This window comes from Mesocricetus auratus, unplaced genomic scaffold (assembly GCF_017639785.1).
Source record: "Mesocricetus auratus isolate SY011 unplaced genomic scaffold, BCM_Maur_2.0 Super-Scaffold_100011, whole genome shotgun sequence".
Taxonomy (NCBI): domain Eukaryota; kingdom Metazoa; phylum Chordata; class Mammalia; order Rodentia; family Cricetidae; genus Mesocricetus; species Mesocricetus auratus.
Genome location: NW_024429195.1, coordinates 5,789,020 through 5,804,085, shown reverse-complemented (window position 1 = coordinate 5,804,085; position 15,066 = coordinate 5,789,020). Strand labels below are relative to the sequence as shown.

The 15,066-nt window shown below is 40.3% G+C and overlaps 1 long non-coding RNA gene across 2 annotated transcripts in view; it reads right to left on the bottom strand.

Moving 5' to 3' along the window:
• Positions 1-1,577: 1,577 nt before the first annotated feature.
• LOC110342382 overlaps positions 1,578-15,066 on the bottom strand; it is a 28,667-nt gene continuing 15,178 nt past the window's right edge. For both annotated transcript variants that reach the window (XR_002384434.2, XR_002384435.2), the window contains exons 2-3: positions 3,002-3,201; positions 1,578-2,732 (exon numbers count right to left, since the gene is read on the bottom strand). This is a non-coding gene — a long non-coding RNA (uncharacterized LOC110342382). The remainder of the gene's footprint in view (positions 2,733-3,001; positions 3,202-15,066) is intronic.

Here is a 15,066-nt window from a genome sequence, read left to right as displayed (position 1 = left end):
GGGGCATTGGGCATGCGCTCAGCACTGGCGCTCGTTAATAATTGTGGTTACCCATCCCCCACCCATCAAGCATGGCTATGATTGGGCAGTTGTCTTTTAATACTAGGACCCTTGGGGTTGTAGCAAGGTCATTTCTGTATGAACTGTTATCGAAGAACCTGATGCAACTATAGTTGCGGTAGTTTATAAATTTGAACTCTAAGGTATCATACATAAGATAAAAAAAGGGCATTATCAAAGGCTGTGCCCAGGAGCAGCCGAAGAGAAAGCGTAGCTCAGTTGCCTAAGGATAAATGTTTTGAATCACTAAATGCTGTTTGATGAAGAAACTGGTCTCCGGCCAGAGCCACAGGGCTAAGAGCTGAAACTGAAGACAGGTAGACAGCCAACCACGGGAAGGTGAAAACAGAACCCAGGCTAGCTGGATGAGCTAGCAGATAGACAATAGTTCTTCGCATCCACCGGCATTGCAGGCATTCCTTCAAGCTAAGAAGCAAGCCAGGGCACGAGCTGGAAGCCCACACTTGCTCAAAGTTTAAGAAGGAGCGTTTTGATCAATATCTCTCAGACATTCTACTGTGAGAACCTCTGATTCCTGTGTTTTCTTATTTACCCCTAGTCACTACTCAACAATAGTACAACCGCTCTCAAGTCCATATTTAACTCACATTCACATTCGCCTACATTTTTATTCCTTCATAGCCAATTCTAATTTTAAACATGAAGTAGGCAGGCTGGGTTTCTCTTTCCCACTTTACATATTTTACTGCCATTTGTTCCGATGCCGTCGGCATTCCAGCCAGAGTTGTATCCTCAGCAAGTATATACTTATGGTGGGAAACCTGCAGGCGCGAAATGTTTAATGGACAAGGGAAACGTCTTGTATCAATATACTGAATATCAGTAGCGTTGAAGTCTTCCTGAATATTTCATATTCATTGTCGTTGTTGTTGTGGTTGTTTATTTCTATTCTGAGTGGCAATGTAAGGAGAACATATAGCCAAACGTATCCGATTTTGAGCTCTGAATCTCCTACTCCTACACTCCTTGCCACTTTGAGCAAATGATTTAATTTCATACATCAATTTTGCATTCTAAACCTGAGGTGCAGGTGAATGCAGTACCAGTCGAGGCTAGAAGATGTCAGATCCCCTGAAGGTGAAGTTACAGGTTTCTGTGTGCTGCCCAGTGAAGGTGCTCAGAAGCGAGCCTGCTCCTCTGTAAGGGCGTAACACCTTCTCATCCACTGAGCCATTTCTGCCACTTTTGGAGGACTGCCAGCCAGAATGCGGTAAGAAAACGCTAGCGTAAGATATGCACTCAGATGTCACTTTCATTAGTCTTCTTATCACTGGTCATATTTTCCCATATTAACCAGACACTCCTCCTTGTTTAAAAGACACAGCTCCAAAAAGAACAGAATGTATGGAATGTCTGGGACGGAGCTGGAGCTTAGCGTTGCTTCCAGAAACCCGGCCATGTTAGGTGGTGGACTCTGAGCATGGCACTATCATGTTTAAAATTCCTTTAGTTAGACAATGTTACCACAAGAAACATTTCACAGAACTCTCACATAGTGGGCTTCAGATTAGCAATTTATTCAGAATGAAGTTATTATTGAATATACAATTTTGCACAGTTGCTAAATCCATTTCTACTCCAGTGATGTGTAAAGATTTGGACATCAGGTCATAGATCGCGATTGTATTCTTGGCATTCATTACATCTGATGTTTACTGCACTTCTGAAAATTTCTGAAGAACTCAGAATCAATTCTCCCAGAGAATTCAGATAAAAAAAATTCTGAGGATTTTGGGTACACCTTGACAGATTTGTACTTAACTCAGTTAATAGTGGAAACATTCTATAAATATATATATAAAATGAACTAGATGAACTAGGTGAGATGAAGAAACATTATTATCATTATTATTTATTACACCAATAAAAATGGTATAAAAAAGGCCAAACCAGAGCCCAAAGTTATGGTAGCATAAAAATGAGATTTCTCCATTGACATTCTAATTTAAATTGAAGAATTATTTTCAAAGAAGCATCTATTTTAATTTCACAATTTTAATGGTGCTGTAATTATTATTACTGTTAGTTTAGTGCATAAAATCCTTCAATTTAATCTCTGTGCAAACTGTTATGTAAGAAATTGAAACTCTTGTCATTCTAGATGATTCGATTATATTTGGTTAGTAAGGCTTTCCTGAAAGGAATTTTGTTTTCCTTTTTTGTTTAATTTGGTGTTTTGGAATTTTTAACTCTTGCCCTACATTTGTAAGCATTATTTACCTACATTCTTAGATTACTCTTTCCAGTAGATACATCAGATATGAACCACATACTACTGTTCACATGTATAAAACATTTGAAGTTCAATTTGAATTAGTTTAGACCCCTGAATTTCCATTTCTTGATACATAATCTACAGGATTGCAATTTCATTTAAATTACACCTACAATCTAGAGTAGGCTTTTTGATTGATACTAGGAGCATAATGTAGAGACAAATATTTATAGTAGTTTTGTCTCAGGGTTTTAGAAATCTCAGGCAAATATTTTAAATAGTAATGTCTAAAATTTCTACAACACTTCATTTATCAATCATCGCCACGAAGACTGCTATTCCATTTAAGTGGAATTCCACAGGGTAGATCCTTATCAAGTTAGCTGCTTTTGTTTTCCACTTTGGTCTCTCCCATAATGCAGCCCACGTTGATATCCTATGGGAACAAAAACACAAGGAGAATTTTGCTAATAATTTTTCAAACTTCAGTATCTTTACTCGATTGTGCATGGCCACCTTATTTTTCAAAGGGCCTTCTTTCTCTCAGCACTAGTCAGTCTTATAGATGATCATCGCAAATGGGAATTGTGCACAAAAATGTTGTACAATTATGTATGGTGAAGGAAACAAAAAATAAGTGGTAGCCCTCAAGACCACACTGTGACTTCCATGTGGCAGGCCCAAAGTATCTCACTGCTACCTTACCTCGTTCCAAACGCTTGGGTCGCTCAGCAGCAATTTCTGTTTCAATAACAGATGACCACATATTTCCAGAGCACTTGGCACTTGAACCCTTGAATGTCCTTCTGAATGGCTCTCGTTCAAAGACGGGGCAGCAGGGATGCGGGGAGACTGCTCTGCAAACTAGCTCGTCAGCTGATGGCTTCCTGCTGCTGTGACAAATTCTTGAGACAGTTTAGAGAAGAAAAGAGTTCATCAACGTTCACACTCTCAGATGTCCCCAGTCCATGTTTGCTTGGATCTGCTGCTTTCTGACACTGGAGGCAGAGCATTACTAGGGGGCGTATGTTGGGTCGAGAAGCTCACCTCATAGGGGAAGGAGGCAAAACACCCAGGAAGAAACTGAGGACAAGATTCACCTTCCCAGGTTACATCTCTACTTCCTCCAAACTGACCCAATCCCCTTTTTCAGTACCTCCCAATAATACCATCATACTGTGAACCATAAAAGCATTAATCTCAGGATTGGGCCACAGCCCTCAGAACCTGCTCATCTCCCACCGAAAATCCTTCAGCTAGCAACGGAGTCCCCAGTGGTGCATTTGACCACAGGGTACATTTTCTTACAAGTCATAGCGCTGCTGTTTTAAGGGGCGTGGCTGCACAGACACTGTCCATCTGGTGGTAATACTTTACCAGCTGTCCTTGGGGTTATTTCCTAACCAGTGACCCTTCTCTCTCTACATCACTCATCTGTGATGCTTGCCTCTTCCCTTATGATTATTTTTCTTCTAAGCTTTCTGTCCCTCGACACTTTACAAAACACAGCCTAAAGACAATGGAGAACCACTGACATAAAATAGGCATCAAAAATATACACTGATTTTCCAACTGCAATTGAAAAAAATCCAAGGGTCGGTCTAAGCTAGGTATATGTCAGCAAACAAAAGATGAGGAATAACTCATAAACCGTTCACTGTTTCCATCTCGGAGGGCAATCAGCCAGATTGCCTGACCCCCACCGTACCCCCTCCCCACAAACACACATTCTAAATCTCCACTTTCATATGAACGTTCTGTTCCATTTAAACTGATTCTTGGTTTGTTTGTTTGCTTTGGTACTGCTCTGTCCTTGTTTTAGTTTATTTTGTCATAGTGCTGGAGAATAAACTTGCATCTTCCATGAATTCAGCCTATGCTTCTTGTGAACTAGGTCCCAAGCCTCCATAAGCCAGGTCTTGGTAGCCCCCAAATATGGAGTAAAAGCTCTCATGGCATTTTTTTTCCAATCTGGTGTCAGAACCTGGTTCTTGGAATCTGCCTTTTAAGTCTTGAAGCAGAGAGAAAAACAGCACTGAATGTGTTCATTGTTTTGATTTAGAATCCAAGGACTAACACACTTAAAATTGGCTGAGAGGCTGCAGAAAACCCCAGTAACATCTCCCTATCATGGTTTCCCAGTGGGTGTTTGGTACAAGCGAGGCCTTCTGAATATCAGCCTAATCAGGTTATTACTGTTGGGTACATTTTAGTGGCAGAAAATTATAGTCATGGACCTCAGGGAGTTGTTCCAAAGTCAGAAAAGAAAACATTGCAGACCTTGGCTCAAAGCCAATTTGTCTGATCCCAGGAAGGAAAGTAGATCACTGTGTTGCCTCATCTTATTTTTATTGCAAGAAAGTTTCCATTTTTGAAAAGCAACTGGGCATTTCATAAAAGCTCCCTCTGACAAACTTTGCCCTCGATAATTGTCAAGGCCTTAGGATTCCAGGCTCTGTAGTCTTAAGGACATTTGCCCAATAAATTACCAACAGCTACAGAGGAAAGCTTCCCTGATACACAGCAGCTATTGACTTGGAAAAACAAGTTGAAGAAAAATGAGGAACCGTTGGAATTTCCAGCATTGGGATCTCATTCTTGCAAGATCTTTTGGGGCAATAATAGTTACTGGAGACATACTACAGACAGGAAAAAAAATACTGCTTGCAGTTGGTGTAGTCCAAATGATTGTAGGCCCAGTTTCTGCCCTCTGGTACAGAGCCCTGGTTTCTACCACATGTGTTTGAAGACTACCACATTAAATGCTTATTTAGCAGGTTAGGTAGACGTGGAAGGGAATGGTTGCTGCCCCTCTGTTTTGTGGGTAGGTTGAATAAGAAAGATGAATCACGAAAAGGTATAAGGCAGCTGAGTGACATACCAGAAGAAAAGAAAGACACTAGATTTTTTTTCTCAGAAATACTTTCTTGCCATGAAAAGAGCTGAGGAAGGTGGATTTTATGTCCATATATGACACAGCGATTTTCTTCAGTTTGCCACATCTCTCTAGTGCAATGCTGTCACAAGAATCTCTATAATAAGCCGCACGTTGGTGGCACACGCCTTTAATCCCAGCACTCGGGAGGCAGAGGCAGGCAGATCTCTGTGAGTTTGAGACCAGCCTGGACTACAGAGTGAGTTCCAGGACAAGGATCCAAAACAATACAGAGAAACCCTGGCTCGAAAAAAATACAAAAAAAAAAAACCCTCTGTAATAATGAGAAAAATATTTTTATTTGTCTAACAAAATATCAAATAGCTATATGCGGCATTTGAGGCCTTGAAAAGTAGCAGCTAATTTTTAATAATTTAATAAATTTGAATTGAAATAGCGTCCCACGGTTATTGGCCACTGTGTAGAGCAGTGCTTCAATAAACAGCGAGACATTTCTCAACCTTTCGTTCTTGCCAGTTTTAGTAAGTAACTGCTTGTGTTTTTGTTGCCGTGAGTAACCATAATATAATGCAGAATTCTGAGAAGCCTGAAACGAGTCATGGAGATACTTAGTGCCATTACATTAAAAACATCCCAGTGCCCCCCCCTGCTGCCCAAGTGTGAGGACCAGGGTTTGGGTCTCCAGAAATCTATTTGAATGCCTGATAAGGCATGCTGACCAGCCTGTATTTGCAGCCACAGAAGGAGACAGCAAACTGGGTAGCAAGACTTAGCAGACTAGACCTATCAACAAACTCTGAGTTTGATTGAGAAGTCTTGTCCCAATAAAGAAAATGGAAGTTCAGTCTAGGATGACTTCCAACATTAACTTCTGGCCTTCACATGCAAGTGCACACACCTGAGCACACACACACACACTGGAAATGGAAAAAGAGAAAGTAATTCCACAGGGGAAGGCCAAATGTCTCAGCAGATAAAGGCGCTTGCAACCAAACCTGATGACTTGAGTCCAGTACTTCGTGAGGGAGGGACTTCTGAGTTCTTCTGAGTTCCGCAGATACACATGACTCTCACATGCCCACACAGATACACATAGACACATGTGGGCATGCACACGCCCACACACAAACAATAAATGGAATAACTGTCAGGGACTCTGCAAATATACATGAATGATGTCTGTTGGAAGACACAAAGGAGAGGTTCACTTATGTAAACATGAAAGTCAGTTCTTCTTATGCCCTGGAAAAAAATGCGCTTTCTGGAAAAACCTCAGTGCATGACACAGACCTGCTTTCTAAGTGGTCACACACGTGACAGAAGAAAGCTGAAGGAATAATTGAGGCTTTGGAAAGCACGAACGTCTTCAGGCATATGAACATGAAGCTAATGTGTGACCTGTCGAGCCACATTAAACACCAGGCAGAGAAAGCCCTTAAACCCTCACCCACAATGCATTCCAATGCTTTGGTCCCACCAGGGGGGCGCCTGCTCAGCATACTGGTCTTCACCTCCACCATCGCCATTCAGCCCCCCGGAATAGTCCGCTGGTGTCTTCCATGTGGGTTAGAAGACCCCTGAGCCAAATGCTTTCTAAGTCTTTTTATTCTCTGACAATAAGTTCACCACGTGTCTGGAACAGTGAGGAGGGCGCTTTATTTCACCAAAATCGCGCTAAATCTTGGGGGTTTTGATATGCTTTATAGCTACTACAGACGTTCAAAGACGGAACCGTGATATTATCACATGCAACCCCTCTTTTCGCATGCAGACTGTTTACGCACTGTTTAGTGAGTAAATGATGCAGAGGTTCCTAACATGTTAAGAATCGGTGTATAACATCTTCTAGCGGAGAAGTTTCTAAGACCTTTGGGTATGTCTAAACCTCATCTTGTGCATTCATTTATTTTCATCTCAGATGAAACTTGGACGATATTTAAAGCCACAGTGAAAGTCTACGCCTGTCTGTTATAGATCCTTAGAGAACGACCATTGTTCAAGTTTGCTTCCTGTGGCTGGGAGCCAATCACTGACCGGAAGCAACACGGGATAGAACGTAGTTATTTCAGTCTACATTCCCACGTAACAGTCCATCGTTGACAGAAGTCAGAACAGGAACTCAAATAGGAATTGGAAGGCAAGAGCTGAAGCAGAGACCATAAAGGAATGCTGCTTACTGTGCTGCTCCCAGGCTCAGGTTCCACGATAAATAGATATATATATATATATAATCTCCCAGGTCCACCTGCTCAGGAGCAGTGCCGCCGCCCAGAGTGGGCTTAGCCCTCCAACAACCGACACAGTTCCCCACAGGCTAATCTGATGGAGGCAATTCCCTGATTCAAGGGGACTGTGTTCCAGGGTGACTCTAGTGTGGGTCAGGTTGACAGCTGGACCTATGATGCCCATTGAAATAAAATGCCCGTGGTGTGACTAATACTCGTCTAAGTTGCAACTCTGCTCCCATTTCCCTCTGTGTCTTCACACCCGTCTCTCTTCTCAGACCCAGAAGTCTCTTTCAGCAGTAACATACGGTAGGACAGTTCTCTTTGTGCGCACTCTGCTTCAGGACTATGAGCTCTCTTAATCGGTAACTTCATAACTTGTCAACAAGCAGAGAACTTTTATCCCTAACCTCTGCAATGTTTTCTTGTTTACATTTCTAGGTTTGTAAATTATTTATAAACTGCACCACTTGGTAATTATCACTAAGCTTATCAAACATACTTTTCAGTAGTCATTTTCTATGTTTTCTTTCAGGTGACTTCATAAATATATATATATATATATTCAGCTTTTCTTCTGAAGTGAATTCCTACTGTTGATTTTACCCAGTGAAGTTCTCTCCCGAGGTACTCAATTTTGCTTTTTATTCTCTTGTTAATATTTCTCAAATATCCTCAAGGTAATGGGAAATAGTTGTAATCAAAGTATTTGCACTGATGCTGCTGTCTCTTCCTTTCCAGAATGTTTCTGTTGAATGACATTTTTCTGGGTGAGCTATAAAGCTTTGTCTATCTCTGCACATTGAGTAACTTGTTATCAGACATGAAGCATTGTGAATGTCAGGAAGCTGAGCCAGATGTTGTTGTATTCCTTTAAAGATTATTATAGTTTGATCATGGTTTAGAATGATGACCTTTTAAGTCTTCTTTTTAAGCTATTTTGGGGAAAGATAGAAAGCCTTCACCTTGAGAAATGTTAGCTCCACTTCTCTGATGCTGAGCTTTCTCTGAGCTTTCTTGAATATTTTATGTGTCCAGGAAACATCTCTGTTTACTTGATAACTCTCCCAGCAATACATATTATGCACATTGCATACCACACAATTTCCACAGCTTTTCTGAGCCTAGGTAATATTCCTAGCTTGGACTCATGGCACTTTACAATATGCATATGTATTTGCAACCAAAGTATTACAGAATCCCTAGTCATATTCAGGTTTTTGAAAGTATTTCTTTACATGATAGCTATATCTGATGCAATTTGCTTGTAAATTCTAACGGTTGCTACATCCTCTATTCTAAATTACTGTCTCCCCAACTTGGATGAGGTTTACTTTCATTTCCCCAACACTTGGTTACAAAGCTCAGAAGTTGCCTCCAAATAAGAATCTCAACTCATTTGATACTTTTTATCTTTTAGGACCATTAATCTGAACTGTCCAGTTTCTAAAAACAGGTTGCTTTAAAAACATTTTCTGCTGTTTTATGATTGTTTTTTTATAAATCAAATGTTGCCATTTCCTTGAGGCCAGAAGCAGAAATCCCCTAGATTTCAAACATGACCTGTTATGCTGGGATTTCACTCGGGTGACACAAAAGGTACCCTCTGCTGTGCTTTCGTATCTCTAAAGTAAATTATTCCAAAGCGTTTGCTTTCTCTTATGATATTGCCTTTCTACATTTTCAAGAAAATCTAAAACATTATTTGAGCTACATGTTTGGTGAACATATGAAACCACTTGGGGACAAGAACCTGTACACTCACATTCCTACCTGTCTATCAAGAAAATACATTTTAAATGTTAGTGAAGACACAAGCTTATTATTACGACTTTATTGTAATCGATTAAAGATAATTCAAGGATCGTTTCATTGCTGTTTGACTTTTGCCTCCTCAGAGTTTTATGCGCCTTTGCATTTTAATTAAAACCAGGTGGATGTGAAAAGTTCATACATGAAAAAGAGCCTGGAACATGGTTTTAAACACAGCTGTGGTGTGGAGTGGTTGGTTAGTACTCACTCCAAATCTGGGAGTGGCTGAGCTCCGAATCCAGCCACCAGAACAGCATCATGTTATTTACCCTGAAGGGGAGAGATGTGGGGATAGCCCTGACATTCGCAGCAGCAGATTCCGCACCCCATAGCGTAAGTAAACAGTTTTGAATCCTGCTCCAATGGAGTCAGGAAATTCATCAGATACAAGTTGAAAGGTTCAGGCATTACGCTGGTCTGCCCTGTTACCTGGCAGGATGCACTCAGGCAACACTCTGGCCAGCCCAGAGCTCTGTGAGAACCATGCAGGTGCAAAGGACCCCTTTAAAGGACTGACCCCTGCCGGCTGACACTCTCTTTTACTCTCGTCTTCCTCTCTTCCTCTCATCATCCTCTCTTTTTACTCTCATCTTCCTCCTCTCTTACTTTTCTCTCTCTTACTCCTCTCTCTCTCTCTTTCTCTCTCTGTCTCTGTATCTGTCTGTCTGTCTGTCTGTCTCTCTCTCTCTCTCTTTCTCTCTCTCTGTCTGTCTGTCTGTCTCTGTCTCTCTACCCCCTTTTCCTTCCCTGTCAACCAATAAAACTCACATGGGACCGTTGACTCACGGTTTGTGTCTCGTTACTGAGTAAACCTAGACATTTTAACAACACAAGTGGCACACAGATTATTTTGTACCTGTGGTTTCTCAATAGTGTCCACACATTTATAGTAAGACTCAACTAAAACCATTTTGAGTACAAAATTGACAAATACTAACACAGAGGGGCAAGAATATCCAAATACATTTTGGCGTTGGCATAGATCCTATATTCAAAGACACTCCGAGTCTAACAATACTTTATATTTGTAAATTATGTACGTACAGCAAAGAGTAATTCCTAAGTACTCATATTTTTCTAAAAGTCATTCTCAATAAACTGTATTGAGATAGACAGAAAAAATATTACTGCAACATGTTTATAGTGATCTCTAACCTTTAACTTTTGGCAATATTAACAGTGATTTTGCTTAAACTCCTAGGAAAACTACGGGGAAGGGGTGAGGATGCCACAGCATGAGGTCTGTGGATGGGGGCGCTGCAAAACAGTTTCACAAAGGTACCATCTCTTTCTCTTCTCCTTTGTGATTAGCTGGGAGACATTTTTAGAAACAGTATCGCTTTCAAGAACGCCAATTGTGAGGGATGATAGAACAATGTTTCAACCTCATTTCTTGCCTTTTGTTAAATGGTTAAAGCTTCTATTGTTTTCTTGACCAAGCTAAAATAAAACAGATGCAAGTAAACCAGACAAAGATGTGGATTTGGCATATGAGTAGGGAGCGGGCAGAGTTAATATTTTTCCTTATTGTTTAGTTAGGCAATGGTAAGCACATTCTGTTACTGTGAACATGGGTCAGTGCTTCAATAGTAAAAACATTTGCTAGTTTTAAAACTGAAATGGGGGGAGCAATAGAAAACGAGAGAAATGGGCAGAAACTTGATACTAAAATCTAGGAGTTCTGGGCTGGGAGGTGGTGGCACACGCCTTTAATGGCAGCACTTGGGAGGCAGAGGCTGGGCAGATCTCTGTGAGTTTGAAGGCCAGCATAGTCGACAAAGCTACACATAAAAACCCTGTCTTGAAACACACACACACACACACACACACACACACACACACGCACGCACATCTGGTAATTCTGAACAACAGGGCAGTTTATTCATTAACTCATTCATACCAACTGTATGTAGGTAGGTGTATGTGTGCTTGAATGTTGTATTCATCAAGGTTTCAATAAGAAGAGCCGTTGGGAAATACACAAGTAATTACATGCACTGGCTCACGTGATATGGAAGCTAGCATAGTAAGATGTGCTGTCTCACCGGGCGGTGGTGGCACACGACTTTTAATCTCAGCACTCTGGAGGCAGAGGCAGGCAGATCTCTGAGAGTTCGAGGTCAGCCTGGTCTACAAGAGCTAGTGCCAGGACGGCCTCCAAAGCCATGTGCTGTCTAAAGGTGGAGACTGGGGAAAACCATGGCTGGAGGAATAATGTCCAAGAACAAAGGAGATGGGTGTCCCAACTCCAGGAGGAGGAGGAGCTCCCTTCCTCTGCCTTCTCCCTCTTTGCAGACTTGGTGCACTAAATGATTCCGGTGAATGTGACAGAGCCTCCTCTTTACTTATGCCGCTGACTCAAACACTAACCTCTTGAGGATGTTTCTGGGGGCACTTCAGCAAACTCACACTGACAGGCAAAATTAACTGTCTTAGATGTTTTCAAAGAAGGCAAAACTAAAATTTTGGCTGCACAAAAACCAAGACAGTGCATTGGTGCTAGGTCTGTGTACCACAGTACTCTTGCTTTCCTAGAAAATGTCAATATTGTGTACTCTCTGCTCTCATAATTTAAAAAAATGGAGAAATGTAAGGGATTAAAATAGAATGCAAAGACTGTTTTTGTTCTAACTTTCTTTTTTACTTGTGACTATGTAAGTGTGTGTATTTTTGCATGTTTTCAATATTGTAATCTATTCAAAGTTACATGATGAATTATATGTTTCTCCTTTTTCTTTTTTAAAAAAGTTCTTCTCTCATGCAATGCATCTCAACCAAAGTTTCCCTTTTCTTCACTCCTCCCAGGTCCCTCTGCCAGATCCAATCCTCCTCAGTTTCCATTCAGAAAAGTAAGACCTCCCAGGAATATGAAAGGAGCATGACAAGATACGATAAGACTATGCTAGACAACCTGTCTGATGGTGAGAGTGGGGTATTGGAGTCTTCCACAGTCAATTTGTGAAGCTCAGTGTGTGATTCAACCCTTAGTAATGTTTCTTTTACAAACATGGAGCATAGATGTGTTTGGGGCATAGATGTTAATAGTTAAAAGGTCATCTTGGCAGATTTTTCCTTTGATGACAATCAAATGTCCTTCCCCATCTCTTTTGATTAATTTTGGTTTGAAGTCTATTTTTGCTAGATATTAGAATGACTACCAGCTTTCTTCTTAGGTACATTCACTTGGAAGATCTTTTTCCAACCCTTTATTCTGAGGTAATGTCTATCTTTGATGTTGAGGTGTGTTTCTTGTATTCAGCATAAAAAGTGGATACTGTTTTTTGCATCCATTTTGTTTGTCTGTTTCTTTTTAATGGAGAATTGAGACCATTAATATTGAGATGTAAATGACCAATGATTGTTAATTTTCATTTTTGTTTTTATTGTGGTACTGTTTCTGTTTTTGTTGTTGTTGTCACTGGTGATGGTGTGTGTTTCTCTTCTTTTGATTTTGTGATATTATTCATTTCCTGTATTTCATGGGTGCAGTTAATCTCCTTGAGTTGGATTTTTTCCTTCTAATACCTTCTGTAGAGCTGGATTTGTGGGTAGATATGGTTTAAATAGGACTTGATAATGGAATATCTTTTTTTTCTCTATCTATGGTGATTGAAAGTTTTTCTGGGTATAGTATTCTGGGCTAGTATCTGTGATCTCTTAGACTCTGTAGGACATCTATCCAGGCCCTTCTGTCTTTCAGAGTCTCCACTGAGACGCCAGGTGTAATTCTGATAGATCTGCCTTTATATGTTACTTTGGTTTTTTTTCCCCTTGCAGCTTTTAGTATTCTTTCTTTGTTCTATATGTTTAGTGTTTTGATTTTTATGAGGTAAGGGGACTTTCTTTTTTGATCCAATCTATTTGATATTCTGTAAGCTTCTGGTATCTTTATAGCTATCTCCTCCTTTAGGGTAGGGCAATTTTCTTCTATGATTTTGTTGAAAATATTTGTGTGTGTGTGTGTGTGTGTGTGTGTGTGTGTGTGTGTGTCTTTGACATGAAATTCTATTCCTTCTTCTATTACTATCATTCTTAGATTTGGTCTTTTCATGGTGTCCCTGGATGTGTTGAGTCAGGAATCTCTTAGGTTTAGCATTATCCTTGACCAATGTGTCTACTACCTCTGTGGCATCTTCAATGCCTAAGATTCTCTCTTCCATCTCACATTCTGTCTGTGATGCTTGCATCTGCAGAGCCTGTCCACTTACCACTCCAGAATTCCCTCACTTTGTGGTTCCTTATTTCTCCTATTTCCTTTTTTCAGTTCTTGAATAGTTTTGTTTCTGTCAACTCCCTTTTCTTGGTTTTTCTTGACATTCTTTAAGGGAGTTACTGATTGCTTCCAATGTTTTGGTTGACTTTTCCTTGATTTCAATAAGAGATTTATTTGTCTCCTCTTTGAGGATCTCTATTGTTATCATGAAGTTTGTTTTAAGGTCATTTCTTTGTGCTCCAGCTGTATTAGAATATTCAGTGCTTGCTGTAGTGGGATGGCTGGGCTGTGGTGGTGACACGTTGCCCTACTGGTTGTTGTTTGTATTCTTACATTGATGCTTAGGCATGTGGATTTGCAGTGAGTATAGGTCTAGGTGCTGATTTCTGGATTTGTCTTTGTTGGATGGGTGTTTTCTTCCTTGGTTTATATTTACTCTCTGTTCTTTTGGCTATGGTGGTCTGTGATTGAGTAGAGGGTCTCCACCTTTGTTGGGGGCTGGACTTCTGATGACATAGATGGCCTCTGGTCCAGCAGGGGGTGGCTACCCAAGTTTGGGGCTGAAGTTCACGCTACGCACATGGGCTTAGTTCTGGCTAGAGGTCCCCTTGGGTTCACAATGCTGGCCTGGCTTCTGGTGGGGTAGGAGGCTTCTGCCTGGTTCTCAGAGAGTTGGCCTGGTTTCTGGGCTTCAAGATGCTGGTCTGGCCTCTGGTTTTGGGGAGCTGGCCTGCCTTTCTGATGGGATGAAAGGCTTTAGGCAGAGGTGTTAGCTTGTGTTTTCTTTATTGCTTCTATTTCCATTTTCAGGTGTTGAACAGTTTTATTGGTTTCCTTCAACTCTTTGTTGCTTGTTTGTGTGATTGGTTGGTTTTTTTTTCTTGTCTTTCTTTAAGGGACTTATTCACTTTCTCCATTTTCTTTATTTCTTGATTTTTTAAAAAATGATTTCATTCATTTCCCCTTTAAGGAATTCTATCTTCCTAAAGCTGGTTTTAAGGACTTTTTCTTGTGCTTCGTCTGAGTTGGAGTATTCAGGGCTTGTGATAGTAGGATGGCTAGGCTCTGGTGATATATTGCCCTGGCTGTTCTTAATTATATTCTTATGCTGGTGTCTAGGCATCTGGATTTAGGGTGATCATAATTCGAGGCACTGATGTCTGAGTTTGTCTTTTTTAATTTGTGTTTTCTTACTTGGTTTCTTTTTCCTCTCTGGTCTTCTGGCCAATGTGCTGTTCTCTTTGTTCTTAAATATTAGTTTCTATGTTGGAAAATAGAAAGAGAAGTCTGAAGTATAGAAAGTGTTATTTATCTTTTCTCACATGCCTTTACATATAATCGGTTTAAAATAGAAGATTTAAATGCATGATAATTTTAATAAATACTGAAATTTATGCTAAGAAAGGAGAGGCTATAACAATAGGATTCAGAAATGTTTTACAATACAGCCATGGAAATATTTAAGAAGTTGATATTGATATACTTTAGCTTTTTTTCTAACAGAATTTCATTTTTAACTTCTTGTCTTTTCCAAGGAACATTTTGTGTTCCCATGGAAGAAAGACTATGATTCATCAATAACTCAGTGAGTTTTAGTCAGGCTTTCCACATACCTTTTTATTTA